The sequence below is a fragment of the Chironomus tepperi genome, unplaced genomic scaffold (genome assembly GCF_022539635.2).
Source record: "Chironomus tepperi strain 1889 unplaced genomic scaffold, CSIRO-AGI_Ctep_v1 contig_354, whole genome shotgun sequence".
In the NCBI taxonomy this organism is placed as follows: domain Eukaryota; kingdom Metazoa; phylum Arthropoda; class Insecta; order Diptera; family Chironomidae; genus Chironomus; species Chironomus tepperi.
In genome coordinates this window covers 799,751-820,551 of record NW_027226476.1, presented here as the reverse complement: position 1 = coordinate 820,551, position 20,801 = coordinate 799,751, and the positions used below count along the sequence as shown (strand labels likewise).

At 30.8% G+C, this 20,801-nt stretch overlaps 1 protein-coding gene across 6 annotated transcripts in view; it reads right to left on the bottom strand.

Annotated features, from left to right (window-relative positions):
• The window catches only part of Fhos (Formin homology 2 domain containing), a 119,832-nt gene that overhangs the window by 19,873 nt on the left and 79,158 nt on the right, over positions 1-20,801 (bottom strand). The gene's annotated exons all lie outside the window — the stretch shown is intronic.

Sequence of the window (20,801 nt, the reverse complement as noted above, 5' to 3'; positions counted from 1 at the left end):
AGGTACATGAACTTTACATATCATGTGCAAAAATGAATTGATTCATGATCAGCACCAGTATACACAGCATGTTCGTGATCGAAGCTACTTTTTTCGTACTATACGTACATACCACATATTTTGATATGTACACACAAAAACATCGCGTGCCCACCTTTATAATATTTTCTTCAAAATCGTCAATCAATACTCTCTTTGCGGTTTTCTTGTCGAGTACATTGCACTTGGCCCCAACCGACCAAGCCCGTCGTTTGTAAAGCAATTTAATTGATATTGATGATTAGTATTGATGTAAATTAATGGGCATTAGCTTAATTTCATGCTGAGTCTCGATGATCGCTATAAACATATCAAAAACGCATAATAAATTGTGAGCAGTTCATTTTAAAGAGCTTTATTGCATATGTCAGATTCAAATTCATTTCATGTCACGACTTTGTTTCTTTTTCCATGTACTTCATGATTTTATTATTATTTTTTCGGCAACAAAACGCAATGAGCATTGAACTGAATGGAGAAGAATAATAAAAATGTGGTAATGCCGTAAATTGATATGCTAATCATCACTTTGTTATTCATTCATTCTTTTCTACACTCTTTTATAATACGTATGTTAAGTAACTTCAACAATTTCTTCTTCTTTTCATTCCTGACTCTCTCATTTTTTTTTGTGGACACGTTTGCACTTCTTTTAACATTGATTTTTAAATGATATGTGGATACATGCAATGTATATACTTATTTATTCATATATATGAACTGATGATGAGTACCTACTCTTACACACATGTTGCATAAATTTCCCATTACATTAAAATCAAGAGTTTGTTGGATCACTTTATAATGTGTATGTACTTATATTTATTTATATGCCTCACTGACTGCTCAACTTTATGAAATCATAATTCATCAAAAAATTTATTTCATTTTGATGTTTTGGCATAAGCCGTAATATGATGTGAATATAAATATTAAGTCTCGTGGGATGATGATCATAATCATAACATGTTTGATGCTATGAATTTGTTATTATTTTGTTGCAAAATTATTTTTTGCTGAGCGTTGAAAGTTCAATCACTTTCTGATGTGTATTTTTGTTGGACGTCAGCATTAACTGTATATCTGCATGTAACATACTTGCAAAATTGGTAGGAGGTTTTTGGGATTATATGGATGTATATGAATTTCTTCGTAATTTTGATTAAAGAATAATATTTTCGACATTGCTGCATGGTCCATAGTGGCCGCTCATTTATAACATAGCACTTAATAAGGCAGATACTTCAAAAAGATCACAACAATTAAAATTAATTGATCTCTTTCGCTATAAAGCACAGTACCATTAGCTTCTTTATCTATCTAGTTATCGAACTTATTTGCTTATTCCATTCAAACCTCAAAACAAAACAAATTCCTAAGTAAATCTCAAAAAGAAGAACATCTCATTCTGCTTCATTTCTTTCAACGATATTCACCTCTTTCTTCTACTTAGTGTATTTATTAAGTGAAAACATAAAAACGCTTTAAATTATAAAATAATTAAAAATAATAAAATGATTGATTTACAAAAGCAGTTACTTTGTTGGTTATTTTCATTGTGCTTAAAAAGCTTTTTTCATCGCAAATTTTTCTTGCTTCACAGTTTAATCATTATTTGTGTGAAACCAAATGTTTTGTTGAGAATTTTTTCAGAAATACTATTTTATCAAGGGGTGATAAACTTAAATTTGGGTCTTAATTAAGAACTTTTTGAAGTTCAATCTCTGGGCACCAAATTTTACAAGTTCTCTAGACTTAAGTCGAAATTCTATGCTACTGTAGGTCATTGAGTCAAGATTGAGGATCAGGAAGATAGGAAATTTTCAACAGTTTCAAAGCCATTAAGCTCTAATCTTCAAATTCTCATATCCACCTCCATAGCTGTCGTAGTTCCCATTCCCTGCAAAATTTATATCTTTTCTTTCAATATTGTTAACCCAAAAACGAAAAAAAAAATCCTACAGCTTCATTCAATCCAGCATTGAACAATTCTAGTCAATTGATTATTATAAAGCGCAAGCAATTAACGGTTTAATAAATTGATTTAGTAACAAGACTTAGAAGGTATGTATATATAGTTAACAAGAACAAGAGAGGCGGCTTACACAAATCCCATGAAAGGAATTATGAGTTTTGTTATTTTACAATCTATCTTATATGCTTTACTGTCTTCCTACAAATACACACAATTCTTCTTTGTTTCTTGCAGATTTTCATATTTTATTTTTTCATAAAGAAATGGAATTTTTGCGAATTTATGCGAATTGAAAAATGTTTTCTATTGAGTCATTCTACAAACAAGAATGTAATTGTTAATATATGATTAATATTAAGTCATAAATTCTCGGTCATCAAGTACGTTGTTCTGAGAAAAAAAAAACAATTAAACAAAATTTATAGAACGTGTTCCAACAGTATCAGTAGCTGACTATTGTGTATCTTTTTTGTGAACGAAACATCGTTCTTAAATAATTAGAAGTGCTTAATGAATGGGTTGTTTGAAATGTATTAATAGAAAAAAAGCCAGCAGTAGAGAAATATATTACAACAGGAGAGTAGCACAGCAGCAGTAGCGGCAAAAAAAGTTGGAAAATTTATTGTTCCATTAGAAAACCATTGCAATTTTTTTAAAAACTGTTGTTTTTGTGCCTCTTCAACATGTAGATCGATAAAAGTCATCATTATCATCATGAAGCAACCGTTTGCTTTGGACTTTTTTTCTCGTTGCTTAAAACATGATGCTATAAAGCTACTGTAATAGATAGTAAAATGGTTTAGAGACATTGCATCACATCTGCATCAAATGACATCCAATAAACTTCAAAAAAAAAGCTTCTTCGTTTTTGCACATCGACAATTCTAACGCCGTTGATTGTTATTTGCCTCATTTTACATTCCCATCTTCAAATCTCAAATTTATTTTCTCTTTTTTTATTTCATTCAGTCATTCCAATTAAAATTGCATTATGATAATTAATTTTGAAACGACGATAGAAGGCGCATATAACGAACGAGACGGGAATTGCATGAGAATTTTTTTCTTTTTGCAATCACACAAAACCTTTTTTTATTCTTTTTCTTGTCTTTCTGTTGCTGTTTTGTAGTTTTACTGCTTTTTGTTTGATTCTCATCGACAATCAATAATCGAATATTTACAAAATACTTTTTTTCAGTCTGCTGGATGCACACGAGTGGATGGAGTTCTTCTGTGAGATACAAACTATGAGATTTATTCAAAAGACAATTGATGGAGGGTATTTCTGAAGTTAATTGGTCGTTTTGTGTTAGACACTACTTATATGAACCCAAATATTCAGGTTTTATTGGCTGTTTGCCACATTAAGCTAAAGATCAAATTAAGGAATCAACAAATTAAAGTTCCTATCGGATTGAAACCAAACAATCAAATTAATTAATGACTTAAATTATCCCATAAAATTCTATCCTGACTCTATAATTTTTCATTCCAAAAAATCTAAATTAGCATCCCAAGTAAATCTCATTCCAACAGAAACTTTTAAAAACAAATCTGACATTTGGAATCATCCCAATAATCACATCCGACTATAAAACGTAAATCTTCTTTTTCTACAATTAACTTTATCTCATAACTTAATTAATTACATTTGGAAGCTCTCATAAATTTATTCTACCCATTGGGATATTGATACTTAATGAAGCAATTCGTTTGTGCCCACTTGAATGAGCACCGGAAGAAACGAGGAAGAAAATCTCATCGTTTAGTTTCATCGTCTCTTCTCCATTCTATATGTTTATGCTTTTTACCTTTGTTCATGCTGACTTTTTTTTATCGACATGAAAATTGTTTTGTATGTTAAAATGAAAGAATGAAACTTGATATCTATAAACAAACTACAATGAATTGCGATAATTTAATTTAAAATAATAAAATAAAATTTAATCTTTTCCCATTAAATGGTGCAAAAGAGATGAATGAATGAGTTATTCGATACCGATAGAGGAGCGAGAAATATTTAAAAGTCATAAAGAACAATAGATATTTAGTATGAGGTTGATAGCCCAAAAAATAACTATTGCGACCCGAAACAACAAACAAAACAAAAGGCAGAAGAAGCAAGATAAAATAAATTTCCCACAAAATGCACAAAAATAAATAACAACAAAAAAATGTACATTGAAATTGCATTAAAAAATTGCAAACGTTAATTGAAAAACGATAAGCATTGAGAACTTGTCTGCGGTTTTTCAATTGCACAATTTTTCGCATCGTAAAAAAAGTTTTTTTTTAATTAGTCGATGACGATAATGCAAAAAAAGCCCGAGCTAATGCGAAGTATCATGATGTGATCAAAACTATGCTGATGATTGACCTCTAATTCGGCACACCTCGATGATCAGCCTCGACTAAAACTGCACGTGGCATATGGTTCATGGCAATATCGGTGGCACACAGTTTGGACAACACTGCTCCAATATAAAAATGATCCCTAATAACAAACTGCAATTCAATGGATTGTTCGGTCAACATTCACAGCTGACTTATTGCCAGTTCCAGAAATGTCGTTTCAAATTATCTTCCTTTCATCACTCATTTATTGCTCGGTTCTTCAACCAACAACAACAATAGTTTAAGAAAATTATGCCAAGAATAAAGAGCATTGTGATATTTGTTGTTTGCTTACTGACCGCACTGGCCAGTCCTTAAAGTCATTAACCCCTTTCACTTCAAACATTGTTATTAATATTTTTTTCTTTTGATACTTTTTATGTTTGCTGTTCCTACACACAAATCATTTTGACAGTGAATCTGCCTGAACAACATAAATTTAGTGCTCCTTTTATATTTTTAGTGCATTTCTTTGTATCCATATGGTCTGAGAAACAACCGAAAGAACAGAGGATTTATGAGCTATTTGTATTTTAAGAAAGGTACAATAAGAAAACAAATATTTCAAAATTTACTCCGTAATGGATGGCTGGATGAGAAAGGAATTGTTTGACCGCATCCTTCCATTAAATAATAATGTAACAGCAAGCCTCATATTTCCATAAAACACAGAAATACATTTATAAGGAAGTTTTTAATAATTTTTCTCATAAGTACTACAAAATAACGTGGCTATAGATCTTCTCACACCATACTGACTTACTCTCCATCCACATCATCATCAGCATCATATCGCCACATTAAACGGGCTGCATATTGTTATTTCTTTTTGTTTTTCTTATACTACTTTTCGGCACAAAAAAAATGAAACAAGAGCGCTTCGCGTGGCATAATGATGGTAATCAATTATGTAGTTACACGCTTTAACCCCGCCAGTATATATTTCATTTCACAAATTAGTCTCATTTAATTATTAAAAGGCATATCTTCTGCTCTTTGCTCCTCTGATTTTTTCTTTCTTCTGTGTTTTGTATTTTTTGTTTCATGCTTCTCACTCGCATTATTGAAAAGGCAAGAAATGGAAGGTTAAGATGCTATGCATGGGTTGTTGGGTATTCTGAGTGAATAACCAAAAGGTATGGTTCTATTCATTTGTTTGGTACCAAGAACAACACCAAAATATTCAAGTGAGTTACATATAGACGCCATATAGACTTCACAATGATTATTGATGGATTCTATAGTGCCATTTTTTAACCTATTAATGTCCATCCATTGCAAAACATCGTCAAAACCACAAGAAAAATTATTTCTGATTGAAAAAAAATTCAAAAATGATCGTTTTAAGGAAAAAGTTCTTCCTTCTTTGCAGCTTTAAAGCACATAGCGTGATTTTTCAATTCCATCTCATGTCTTTTGAAATTCTTATTTTAATATTTTATTTTAATCATCTCGCTACTAAAGATGAAATAACCTGCTGGCACTACTCTTGATCATCTGATGTTTTCGGGGTCTCGTAAGGATCACGAAACGAGGAAGGAAAAATATTAATTTTTCTTCTGCTCATTCCGACTCGCAAAAAAGAAGTGTATGAGGTAATGTGTACGAGCTGTGTTTGATAATACTTTCATGAATGTGCACTGTTGCTCTCTATCGTTGTCGTCATCCCTTTTGTGCTATGAATAACAACAAAAAATTGGCTTTTCAAAAATTCCTGAAATGATTTTCGCAAATGGAATTTGAATTGAAAATACGAATTTTTTTGTCGTTTTGGAACAAACAGCATTGGAACCATAAAGCAATTTTGCAGTCATTTCGAATGCAATGTCTGCCTCAATACTGATAACAGTTAGTCTCACTCCGTGTTCTTTTTTTTGCTTACTTTTTTTCTGTTGCCATAAGCGACAAAAATTCTTCCCGCTGCATGAAAAAAAAAAATTAAATTTCGTAATAGCAAACAACGAGAACGACGACACAGCATCAGAAAGAGCACAAAAACCACAAAAATCAGCTAAACAATTTTGCGCATAATATAAAGTGAGGTTTTTTTCCTGTATAGTGTGCAACAAAAATTTTCCATCTTAATGTATAGGCCCAAAAGCAGAGACTTTGTTGCGAAAGAATTTATGTTCATTTGTAAATAAAATCATAAAAACCACAAAAAGCATTTAAGCATATTATGGTCATCTGGGATCGATTTCCTTTATGCTGTACTTTTTTCGTAGAAGATGCGCTCTTCAAAGAATTGAAAGGAGAAGAAAAAAATATAAATTAAATGTTTATTATGTGCGAGTTAAAATGGTTTTTGTTGTGGAAAAACACAAAAGATATGTGTTCGCAATAAACAACTCTCAAATGCCTCACTTGCAGTTTCTTTTTGTTCCTCAATTTTTTTATTCACTTTATTCGTTAAAATTTTTATGTTGCGCTTTATAAATATCGTTTATGATATGATATCTGATGACCAGGTGGGGTTTTTTGGGGATATTGTGGAAATTAAAAGAATTTTACAGTGATGATGTTGCTGTCCACATGTCATGTCCAAATGTCATGTCCAAATCTTGTCCACATGACATTCAAGCAAACACACTTATTAATACTATGATCAACTAGATTACCATGCGATGGTTTGATTGGAATTGACAGCCAAGTGGCTCACTAATCGCTTAATACTAATGGCATGTACAGTTTGCTTTATTGCCATCTAAACTAAATTTAAACATAAGCCATTCAGATCAGTTCCTATAAAAGGATAGTCCCCCCTCTCCGTACTACAATCCATCTTCAAACATTCATCACACCTTGACACAATCAACTTCCTCAATTTATTTCATCAAAACGTGCACTCATACCAATCATAAATCAAATCTGAATTCAATTTTCCAATAAATTTCACTTCATCCATATTTCATGGCATGCACTAATTTCTCATTCTCACGTTTTCCCGAAAAAAAAGCAGAATGTAATAAGAGAAAAAGTATTTCTCCCCACCAGCATAAACTACGCATTTCATTTTCCATCTTTCTCTCTCTCACTCAGCTGTATATGAAATATTTTTCTTCGGAAATTTAATTTGATTTATTAGTGATTCTTGTGATGATATCCCATACGACTAACAAACTTGAATTTTTCATGTAGTTTTTTTGAGTATGGAGTCTGTCTTATTTGTAAAGCAAGCAAACAAATAAGTAAGTAAGTAAGTGAGAGAGAATCAACAATGATGTAGATGAAGAAGCTGCAGAGCATAAATATGTTGAATAAGTAGTATTGAAAAAGGTAGAACAAAGAGAAAAAAAAAATTCATTTGGTGAAGAATGAAGGAATGTTGAATGGAATGTATTGGCAAAAATTAAGTTAAAGCGGAACTCTATTTGTATTTCTCTTGTTCAGATATATTTGTTTTTTGCTTTATTATATCGGCATGTTTAGAATTGTTAAAGCTTCACATTTTTTTGTTCATCTTGTTCCTGAATTATGGAATGAAGCGATAGAAGGAGACATAGAAATGCACACTTAGCACAAAAAACGGCACATACAAAACGAAATGATGCCATAAAGAAGAACATCATTGAAATCTGTGTTGTTGCGTTTTTGCGGACGCTAGACCAGCTGATGTCCGTTAAATGGTTTAGTCATAAAAAGTCTTTTTACGTGAACTTTTCTTTTCTCTTTTGTTTTCTTTTCCCATTTGTACGAAATGAAAATTTATTGGATGAGATATAGAGAAAGATTTGATAAGGAACAAAAAGAGCTGTTGAGGCATTAAGAGACGATTTTTCTTTTTTTTTTCATTCTGTACTTATTGTCAAACACAAAAATGCACTTAATTGGCAATCTTTAAATGAAGGAAAGTTGAAATGGGTTTTCGTTTTTGTAGACTTCAATAATGTTCCTTGTGGTGATTTTGTCAGAATACCAATCCATGATTATTGCTCTTATACCTGCTCTTGAACCCTTTGCTTCATGGTTTTGCTCAGTAATTTATTTGGGGTCCTTTCTAGCGTCCCCTTCTGTACATACAAAGGGATTAATCTAAGGGACAATTTTTTATACTTCGTCCAGTACAAGGAATAGAAGCTGATTAACATCATGAACATTTATTCTTCTACCCATTTTATTTATGAACGTCAGCTCCTTGGCAGCAGTAGCAAAATATTGAGAAATAAAAAAATTCTTAACTTCTCTAAAATTTTACGGAAATAAAAGTTGAATGTCACGATTATCATACCTCCTGTTCATTCTGTCTCTTTAAGTAAGAAGTTTCGACCAAGATAGCAAGTTGTGCTTTTCATTTCTTTGTTTATTCATTAAAGCATAAAGTTTCATTCTATCTCCTCTGTTGCCATTATTTTTATTTCTTGGGGATAAAAAAGAACATTTTGCTCATGTTTGGTCATTTAATTTCAATTTTAGATATATTCATGATACAATCATGCACAATTCTGATTCTTTTTATTTTGTCACGTGAGAATCATAGTACAAGGAAGTACGAGAGGGACTAACTTGCATGAAATATTCAATTTTAGAGGTTGATAATAAGGAAATTGAGTAATCATGATTCCATAGCTAAAACATTTTTTTTGAAAGTCTAAGTTTAAGATTTAGAATAAATGCAATAAAAATGAGGAAATGAAATGAAATTCTATACAGACAGCATTATTGACTTCCAGAAAAATAATTTGTTAAGCATAAAAAAAGCAAATAAAGAAATAAAATTTCCATCATAACTACACGAAATACAAAAAAAAATATTTCCTAATAGAGAAATAAAAATGTAGTAAAAAAATGTTTATCTCACGGAATTCTGTGCTTAACAACAATTTTTGAAGCATAAGGAGAAAAAGAGAGAAAAGCAGACATTTATTTACATTCAGTCATTCATTTATTCATTCATAGAAGATTTTTGCTCGTGAAAATTGTTTATGGTCACGGATGGAGAATGAATCGGCCCTTATTTTTAAAGCTTAATGCACAACAACAAAGCTAGTCAATATAGGCTCAATTATTAAGTATACAGCGCATTTAATCTAGATTTTTAGTTATTATGACCAAAAATCCACAGAATCATAAAAATTAATTCATCTGACATTGATTTTCCATTTCATTCATATTCAGCTGCGCTTCCATCTCAATGGGATTACAAAAATCAATAATTTCATATTGAGAATTCGCAAAACCTTGAATACTTATCGAAAATTGTCCGAACTTGAACTGACCTAAAAATTCTTCTTCTGTATGTATCGTAACCTTAAGTTCAGATACATAATGCCACAAGGTAAAAGAATATGAACAAAGTTGCCAAGTGATATCCTTGTGGGAATATTCTTTGTGGAAATATTCATCTAATTGCTGTCCTTCATACTTGAGAACTTTATGCTATTATTAAATTTTATCCATAGAAATTGACATTTATTGGTTTCAGATAAAAGCTTTTTGATATGTGGGTGAAATTGTGCTTGGGGATGTAACTTTTTGTGCAAAAATTATGGAATCCTATGGACAATTAAATTTGACATTGATTTAGTATCGACCACTAAAACTTGGAATATGGATATACTATACTGTCAGCCAGTCATAGTACAGATGCATTACAACACAGCAATATTGCCTTAATCATCAAAAAGGCCCGCTAAAATGATTCTATTGCGAGACGATTTGTACACATAGCTTTTCGGCAAGAAAAAAAGTGTACATAGAAGAGAGGCATTCACCATGAATAAGTAGAATTGGGTTTCTAACATAATTTTTTTCCCTCTTTTCATGCTCGAGCGCAAGAACATGCAAACGATATTTATTTTTCATCTGTTATTGCCATATCGCCTTACAATGAGAATGTATAGAGAGAAAAATTACATAGAATAAAAATGTATTTTTTGTTTGAAATGAATGGGAAAAAATTGTTATGATTATTTATATTTCCTAGTCATAAGACATCGACAGTGAGAGACCATCGGCTCAAGGAGAAATAGCAAAAAGATGAATCTTGTTATTTTCGAATTATTTGAATCATTTTCAACCCATAAAATATTACGGTTATTTTAGTTATTCCTGTAACTAATTGTGCTCTAAATTATACCATAAGCATCATCATCTATGACAAATCATTTAATGTTTAAGCCGACCGCACTATTGTACGACAACACTGCGGATGGAATGACATGAACATTTTCAATTTTCTCTCTCTGTCTTTCGTCTCGATCTTATAACTGTTATTTAATAAATCGTAAAAAATAACATGTATCAACATGACCTCGACAAGGTATGTCAGCTATTAACATTATTTTGATTCAATAGATGAAATTGCTATCATTTTAAGCATACAATTATATCGTTATGATGAAAATAGAAACAAATTTCATCCATTTGTGGCTCGTGACATGACAAAAAGAGTGTAAGTGGTGGATAGAATTGATTTGTTTCTCTCGTCTATGTCACATTTTATCAGTAACTTTTCAGTCGACTAAAAAGCTTAAACGAGCAATTCAATTAAGTCAATTCATGTGAGCTGTCAACTTGAAATAAGATTTCTGGGAATGCTGAATTGTTTCAATTTTGTTGTTGAACTAAATTTTTAACTTTAATGGCTAATAAAATCTACAAGAAAATTATGTTAAAAAATAAATTGAAATGATTTCGGCACAAGATAAAGAATCAAGGATTGGTAGCCAAATGAATGTATTAAATTTCTTTATATGTCCATATTTACATACTATAAACAAATTTAATTAAAATTTAATATTACATTTATTTGCAAGTTAAACGATATCTCTTTGTAATCTTTCCATATTTTGATATCAATTTATGGTGTTTAACAATGTTTACGACTGGACGTGGAAGTGTTGGAGTATAAAAAAGTTTAATAATTGAATGCATTGACAGTTGATGGCTGATATTAAAATTGTAATTTAATGGAGGTCAAGTGGACTTTTGATGAGATAAACTAGAAAAAATCAGACATTGAGTTTAATTTCCTCGTAACTATCAAGAACAAAAACTGATTTACTGATTCATCAATCAATAATTGATTTAAATTCAACATTATCCAAGGTGCAATATTTCAACAGTTAGACCTTCTAATAAATGCAACTTTATGGCACTCATAATTCTACTGACCAGCTGTTAAGTCCGACCATTTTAGTACGGAAAAATCATAAATGATTTCATATATTCATGTAAATTTACTCATTCTACTCATAGATTTCATACATTCGGTGCCTTAGAAATTATGCCAATAATCGACAACAGATTTTTATGTCGAGACACTAGCACTTCGTACTCAGACGCCAATAACTTATGCCAACAATCGAACTTTGAGTTACTCAATTCTCTGATTTCAATTCATTCGGAATCTAATTAAATTCTTAATAAATTTAAATTTTTTTTTCTTTCAGCCTAATCGCCACTCCTCAATCTGCTTTATATATTTTCGAGAAAAAAAAAATGTATGGAAATCAATTTATGGTGATTGAAGTAACAGCTGAAATGTCTGTTAATAAGCTTCTGTTGTCAAAATGACTTCTATCTTTCTATCTATCTATTTATCTACATATATGTACTTATAAAAGCATAGATTTCATTGTTCCAATGAATTTTTCAAACTATTTTATGTGAAAGACACTAATAGATGGAGAGAATGTATATAGGGAACTGAGAATTGAAAATTCAATTTAATATTATATTTCATTTCAATTTATTGCATGCTGATTATAATTGAAATCGTTTAAGTTGTTCTAGCAAATGATAATGAAAAAGAAAAACTTTTCTCAATTTATTAATTAAATTCAATTTTTTGCATTGAATTGCTCTATAGCTGATTGAAGAGGAAGAGAATTTCTTCATTCATTCATTCATTTAGTTCCATGTTGAGATAAAGTACAGAATAACATAATCATAATTTTTATTATCTTTTACATTCAGTCTCTCTCATGAGATTTTATTCATACAGAAACAGCAATGGATCGGGAACGAATAATAATTAAAATGCTATCTCAATTTTATTTCGATGTTCTCGTCATCAATTACATCGCTAAATGAACAGCTTTAAAAAAGGCTTCTGTTGAATTTTCTGTTCGACTCTCCCCCTTTTTTAATTGCTAAATATCTTTAACAGGAAAATTTATTTCATTTGAGTCCACATTAACATCATCATCATTGTGGTCGTCATATACACTTTTCGTATTCGTAGATTTATCTGAAAGTGCTGATCGAAGGAAGAAAACGGCACATAAAAATCACTTCATAAAATCTCATAAATTTATGGCCGATTACAGAACACATATTATCTGCCTCTTAGTCACTTTTACGCCAATTAAAAGAACGGCTGTTCCTTGTCTTATTTAATGAGTTCGAAAACATTTTGAATTGTTTTTATGGCAATCAGGAGTGAAACAAGAGGTAAGAGAGGGTTCTGGTTGGTACTGATTAGCACTTTAATTGGTTTCGTACGGTTAAGTTCAAATAATGAAAATAGTCTTAAAATACCAGAAAAGATTTTTAATAACTAACCATGAAGTACCAATTTTGGTATAAATTGAAATCAAACAAGCCAATCAAATAATTAAATCGTCACGTCGTCTACATGAAAGGAATTTACCTCTATAGAATCTTCTTTACAAGACTATCACACATCATATGCACTGAAGAATGGAACAAATTAATTGAAAATTCTTTTTTAAGTGGCAATCAATAATACTTCTTCATTAACTTTATCAATTCCATCATAACTAATTTTATGCTCGGAGTCCATTAAATATCATCATTCTATGTCAGTAATCGGCAACCTGTGTGTCGCGAATAATGAATGCTAATAATTTTTGGAAATGCCATGAGACATACTCCTTGTGCGGTTTCGATCGAGGCTTACAATTAAGGTTTGCCGCGAAAAATTAAAGGTTACCCACAACTGTTCTATGTGGTTACGGCAAGTGAAGAAATTAATATGCAATCAGTTCCATCATTATTTTCATTGATTGAAAAGTGAATTTGATTAAAGATACATAAAATGTAAAAAATATTGAAAAGTCCTTGGATAGCCACCGCAGTTTCTGTCTTTAGATACTTCCATCTCATCATACATATCATGATTTATTATTATTATCGCAAAACCATAATTGATACGTCATAAATTGAGGTATTATTATGATCATCATCAATATCATTTCCAACGACTAGTCAGACATATGTGAGGAACAAAAAGTGTCGAATAGATTTATTATTATTGTAGATAACACGAAAAAAATGTGAATTGAGAGGAAGAAGACATAAAAAGTTCCAACAGTTCATCTTTGCTTCATTATCATTCCTGAACGTTTTTTCAATGAGAACAATAAGCAAGAATGAGGATGGAAAAAATAAAATAGCTGATTAAAGCACACATATAAATATGAAAATTCTCGCTTTTTGCTGATGTTAAGTATTTTTATGAATGTGTGAAGCATAAAATGAAGGAAATGAAAAAATAAAAGTCGAGAAAATTTGCAAAGAGATTATAATTTAGGTTAACTAAGGATGAGTTCATTTTTTATGCTTCAATCATCATCGTTTCATGAGAATTTTCATTAAAATAAATTTTATGAAGTTAAAAGAAATGAATGAATGAAGCTATAATGCATTTACAAGAATATGTATCGTGATATGTAAATTTTCATCATGAATTCAATTTTGGAAGTGAATATTTTAAAAAGTTTTTGCATATTTTTGGATTTCTTTATTTAAATGATGACTTAACATGTGATGGGTTTAGATATGAGATCAGTTTCTATATAAATAAGCCATCGACCTTCCACATACCTCAAAAATTACAATTAAGAAATCAAAACTTTATCCCAAACCCAGCTTACTTAAGTATAATACCTAATGAAATGTTTCATGCCGCACAACACCATAAGGTGTTCTAAATCCGTCTATAGACCCGAATGGTATCCAATTGGGCAGCTTAATCGCTTTAAAATTTTTGCACTTCTTGGAATTTTATTTACAAAAAAAAACCTTCTGATTCACCATTAAAATGTTCCATCAGCATCATCGCATAACCCACAAAAAACAGCAACATACTGACATGAGAAATCTCACCTTATATCTTTCGCTATTCACTTCCAAATTACTTCAATATCCATCAAACAAAATTGATGTGAAATATTTTTTCGGGATAAAAAGAAGTAATCGACCTACATTTATAAATGAAAAGAGCCAAAAGTTCATTATTCATTAACTCCAGAAAAGAATTTTTTACGGTGATTGCATTAACTTTTGAGGCATCCTTTTAAAATTTCTCTTCAAAAAGGTGCTTGGACTATAATTATGTAGAAAAAAAAAGAATCTTCATCGTCTTAAAACCAACAAATGATCAGCGAGAGATGAAGAAAATCTCATTAAAAATTAAATGAATACAGTGTTTTAATGAAAAGGTTCTCACACGATTTAATTGAGAACACACATAGGCTAGAATTATAAGCTCATAAGTGTAATGATTACATAATTAAAGGAGGCAGAAAATGGCTATGCAAATGCAAACTGATTCAAAACTATTTATTAACTTTATTATTGACTTAACCTGAGCAATGAAGATGTAGCACTAAACATTAAACAACATCAAGAGATTCCCTAATTTTCGCACACTGTTTATTCAGCAATCAGTAATCATATAAATTGCAGACTGAACAGAAAAAAACAGAAGAGAAAAAATGCTCCATTAACCTTAACGATTCAAGGTTACATTTTCATCTGCTCTGCTCACTTACTTTACGTCGTGCTGACTTCATTCTTTTTTTTCTGTTGGAACTTGTGCAAAGTGCAAAAAACTACAATTGATGAAATTAAAGCATAAAAGAGAAGGAAAAGGAAAGAGAAAAATATTTTTTTTATTCGCTGATGAAAGCACTTTATTTTTCAGACAAAACAGCTATATGAATTGGAAGTGTGGATAAGAAGAAGGTTTGTTAAGGAAACCTGAAATTTTTGGCTTCTCTCACTTTTTATGACTCTTTCATGTATTTGTGTGTTCAGTCGATGAATTTTTTTAAAGAAATTATAATCTGGATTGGTGCTGTGAGTGTTTGAGGCTAGTCGGCGCATTTTTAGACTTTATGTGATATTGAGCTAGAAGTAGCAGTAGTTAAGGAGAACTTTAGGAAGTGGGTCTTAGTCAGAGTTGGCAAGCCTGCATGTTAATAATTTCTGTCGCTCATGGAATACAGCCGCAAGCTCACAAAACTAACAAAAAATCTCGATCATTCATACATTTCCTAATAAAAGCCCTAAAGACAAAATTCATCCACAAAACAATATCCTCATTTCCTAAATAAAAAAAATTGTACATAAAAATACTTTTTCATTCAATGCGGAGAGCAAGAAAGAAGTTGAAGAAAAAAGAGCAAGCAATAAAATGATGAACGACATAAAATATTCTTTTTTTGTTTCAATGCCCACTGAATAATTTCATATCGCACTCATAAAAATATTCTTTTTATGCTTAACAAAAGAATGAGAAGAAAAAAAATAACAAAAAACAGTAAAATAATTTGAAATGAGAGAGATTTTTGGATGAAGAAAGAATAAAAAAAATTCCTGAAAACAATTGAACCATATTTTATAGGATTTTCTGCTCTTTTGAAGCGCATGAAGGCACAAGTTACAAAATGTAAAACAATAAATGAGGAAAAAAATTATAAACAGTAAAAAAAATAATAATTTTGGAGCATGGAAATGAATGTTATCGGCAGTGAGCAAGTAAAGCAATGGATTAAATTGAATCATAAAGTTCTTAATTAAAGTGTAGATTTTGCAACAGCATTCAACCCCTGTTACTTCATGCCCAATGGCTAAACTTATTGTACTGATTTATTCCGACTATTTTGCAGTCACTGCCTGGTGTTTATCCTAGATCTTGATAAAATTTAAGTGTCTTCATTAATGTCTGAATTTCTGATCCAGAACACTTTCATTACCCCCACAGCCAATCAGCAAAAAATGGCACGCAATTGTGGCCCAAAAAAATTATGAATAATTCCAACACTTTTTTTCTCATTCATTCAGCTTTAATAATTCTGAATGAAATTATCTTTTATATACAGTCACAAATAGCACATTGCAGAGAACAGATATTTTTATTTTAACAATGATACACAAGCATAGTAATTAATTATTCCCATGAACATAAGAAGAAGAAATTATTTAATTTGAATCTTGGAGATTATGCGATGTCAGACAGACATGCTTACATATAGACTGTATAAATTAATTGAAATTATTTCTTTCAACAATAATGGAATTGATTTAGAAACTGATATGAAGTATTTAGGGTATGAATACAAGACATGGAAAGCAGAGGCAGAGAGGAATTAGAGATTTTTTTAAATGAGGTTGGTGATCCTACATGTCCTCAATCAAGCTTCCTTGTTCTTCGGGAACTACATTGAAATAAATTTGAAAACGTCCATAACTTCTATTGAAATCTATGAAAAAAGGCAATAAATTGCCTTATTTCTCTTTTGAAAGGTATTCTATGCATGTTAATTCCTAGCCAAGGGAGTGGTTGGTGGGTTGATTCCCACATCCCCCTGAATACGCCCCTGTTTCTAGTCCATTCAAAAAGACCCAAAATAAAATAGATAATAGAGTTGTTTCACGCTTGCCAAAAAAAAAAGCAGTAACACAACAGCAGCATCAAGAGTTTATGTTTTTATTAATTTCATTTCAACTCAATTAAAAATCTCTTTTTGCTACAGAAATCGTACAATTAAGAAAAAAAAAGTTTCTCTTCATAAAGAGAAGAATAAATGAAGACAGTGAAATGTAAGAAAAAAAAATTAATTGGACATGAATTCAAATTCAGAAAAGAAATAAAAAATCATTTCCGAAAATAAAATACAAGAAGAAGAAAATGAGAGTTAAAGTCAGCAACTAACCAATTTATCATTAATAGACTTCTTCTTTTATGTAAGCAGCAACAGCAGTAGCGGCAGCCAAAATATATGTAAAGAGGAAAAACAGATCATTAAAAATGAACTGTAACGTACCATACTGTAATAGTTCACCAATTTTCTATTTTACATATTGTTTGTACTCTATCATTTAGCAATTCCATGCTCAATTTTTCCCTTACATTTCTCTGTGCTGAGAATAAAGACTAGACAATAATCATACAAGGAGATGAATGAAGTGCAGTTCATATATATAGTCTCATATATTAGGGCCAATTTGGAGGAAAATCACATAAAAGAACCGAATAACATGCATTATTATAGTACAGTAGTGCTATAATTGATTGTTCAAATAGAACAAAAGCGACAGATGAAATGAATTTGTTTGGAAGCAGCGCAAAATTTCCGTTAAAAATGTTTTACTCCGAATGGGGATTTATTGTGGTAGTCAAACGTTTAAGTGCTCTTTTAGGTAAAAAGGTCATTTTTGAAAAGTTTCAAGAGATTTCAAAATGTAATTAAAACTTGATGCCTCAAAAATGAAAGCTCTGAATATTCAGCATAAATTTTCAGCCACATGAGCATCTTAATTGGATTTTTCTACTAATTTTGCAAACGTCTCGCTGGGCTCTAGAAAACGAAATTCGAGCAACAGCAGCAGCATTAAGAAAAAAAAATCAAAGAGATGAATTAGCGAATATAAAAAGTAGCATTAAGTGGATTTAATGACTTACTTCTTTTCATACCATTGTTTATTTCTTTGTTTTCTATTTCATTCAGCACCGTCTCGACAGTTGACACAAATCTTACAATACGTGCGGCACTATGGAACCGCGAATTGATTGCAAATTCTCATCATCACCTCTCTTACAGACAAAACCGCAAATATATAAATAAATACAGATCTAAGCTATCAAAGCTCTCAATCTCATTCCAATTGCATTGTATATCGCTGCCGACACACCACACCGGTGTGTATGACTTGACAATCGATAGACTTAATAAATGGCTTTTTGTTATGCACGTACAATTGTTGTGCACAAATCATTTGGTAGATAAAAAAAATAAAGAAAGATGAAATGAGGAAATTTATTGCAATGAAATGCTTCATCTCACAGTTATTTATCAATAAACACCACAAAACTAACATAAATCATCACACACAGAATATAGATGGAGAAATAGTGAAAGAAGACAATCAGCGGTTCACAAAATGACATTGAGAAAGTGCAATTTTCGATCTTCTCCGTAATTTGTCTTTCATCTATATGTCTTATTCCCTTTATTAACTATATTTGTACTTTTTTGCTTGTGATTGATTTGGCCTAAATTCTCATACCTGCATATTTACCTATAATAATATTTTCTATTTTCTGTTTTTGTTTTCTCATTGTGCCCAGTTGATGATTTGAAGTAGAAACAATGAATTTTTTTTTTGTGGATGCTGATGCTATGAGTTATGATTTGAACTTACTCATTTTGATTTGGTTCCTTTCGTTTTTTAAGGATAAAGAGAGTCCTATGAAGTAATACTATTTAAGGCATTTCAAGTGTATCCTAATCATATTCTCCAATGTTACTAGAAGTCACAATATTAAAGTGGATCCAACATTGAGTTCCGCAAATAAGCGATCCACTAAATAGATAATTGAACAGACACAAACTCAACCACATAGGAACAATTATTTTTTATGACAATGTACATCAACTAGATATTCACTCCATCACATCTACTTCTAATTCATAATAACAAAACTTTAACAATGCCGACCAGAAAACCTCAAAATCACATCCCATAAAGTAAATTTCCAACTGGGCAGCAAAACAAATAAACAATTTTCCATTTATCCCGCATATTCAAAATCAATAGTTGAGATGAGCTGCAATTTCTAATGCCAGAGACATTTTCGTTTTGCTCTTTTGCCTATATATTTATTTCTTAACAGAAAAAACCACAAATAGTAAAAACTACACACAATTGCAAAGCCCATTAAAGTGCGAAACAATTGTATGGTGAATGAGATGAAAAAAATACTATAAATTGAGAGAAATTTTCATGCATTGATTTTAGCTTAATCGGAAATGTTATGAAGCTTTTATCCCGGAATGAATGAAATGTACAAAGAAGAAAAAAAAAACTCAAATAAATCACGAATTTTTGAGTTTGAAAATAGGAACAAAATTCCAAAAACTTCTCTCGTGCGCTTCATTCATTTCTTGTGTCTATTTTTTCCACTATTCTCTTCAATTCAAATTCAATGGACTCTATAAACTGCTAAGTTTTGCATTTTTTCATTTCATTCATTCTGTGAAGCATAGAAAAATTTAAATTCTAACTCAATTTTCCATTCAATTCACTTTATGTATAGTGAATTCAGTGGAGAAGAGAAAAATATAGTTATGGATGCAAAATTTGTTATCAGGATTATGGAAATGAATGAGTTTAAGCGCATTTTCAATGCTGCTACCAAAACAAGAACACATATTTAGTGCAGTGTGGACAACCTTTTTTTTCACGACACATATTGATGGTAAGACTCGTCTAAAACGTGCGGTGACACACAGGTTGTCCACCACTGATCTAGTGCGAATTAATATTACATTCCAGCCATGCTAGACAACATAACATTAGCAATTGCATCGATTGTTGTGCAAAGAGCTGAAGCAAATATAATTTTTTGCCGGAAACTAGAGGTCATAGCCGCAATAGGTCATTGCATATTTTCAATTGCAATACATATTCAAGAGCAGAAACCATTTCATTTGAAATTTAATAACTTTTTTCTCTACTATCCCTACTAAGAATTCTCTGAATAAATATGGAAAGAATAAGATTTTCTATTCCTAAAATATTCATTTGAAAAGCCAATGAAGCACAAACACGATTTGCACATCAAGCTTCTTTTTGATGAAATTCTTCTTTGAAATTCCTTTTCAATTTTTATTTTATTTAAGCGCTGTTGAATCTCGCGGAATACATTTTTTCAATATGTATATCTATGGAATTATAATGTAAGATAGTAAAAAAAAGTTTAATTCATTATTCTAGATTATAATTGATGGTGCTATAAACCTTATAGGCATGTTAACTTACATGTACATACATACATATTTAAAGTAGCGGTGCGATAATCGTGTTAAACACATTGTCGTTCAAAATGCGGTTCTTCGTGATCCTATTTCTTTTTCTGCTGTGCTGTAAATGTTTTTTGATCCAGGAAAACACTTCGTATCTTCTGTTGTATAAAATTTATTTCCGGATCGTCTCATCCGACGATTTTCAAAAAGCACAATTTGTATAAAATAAATGAAAAATAAATGAAATAAAATCACCTATTGGTGATATAGCCATTGAGAATGGTGTAAATAAAATAATCAATTAAATTCTTACTTTATATCCGCTATAAATAATAAATTTCTGTCCACCACGAGATTTTGTCTTTTGCGAAAATTTTTGTACTCTCACAGAAAAA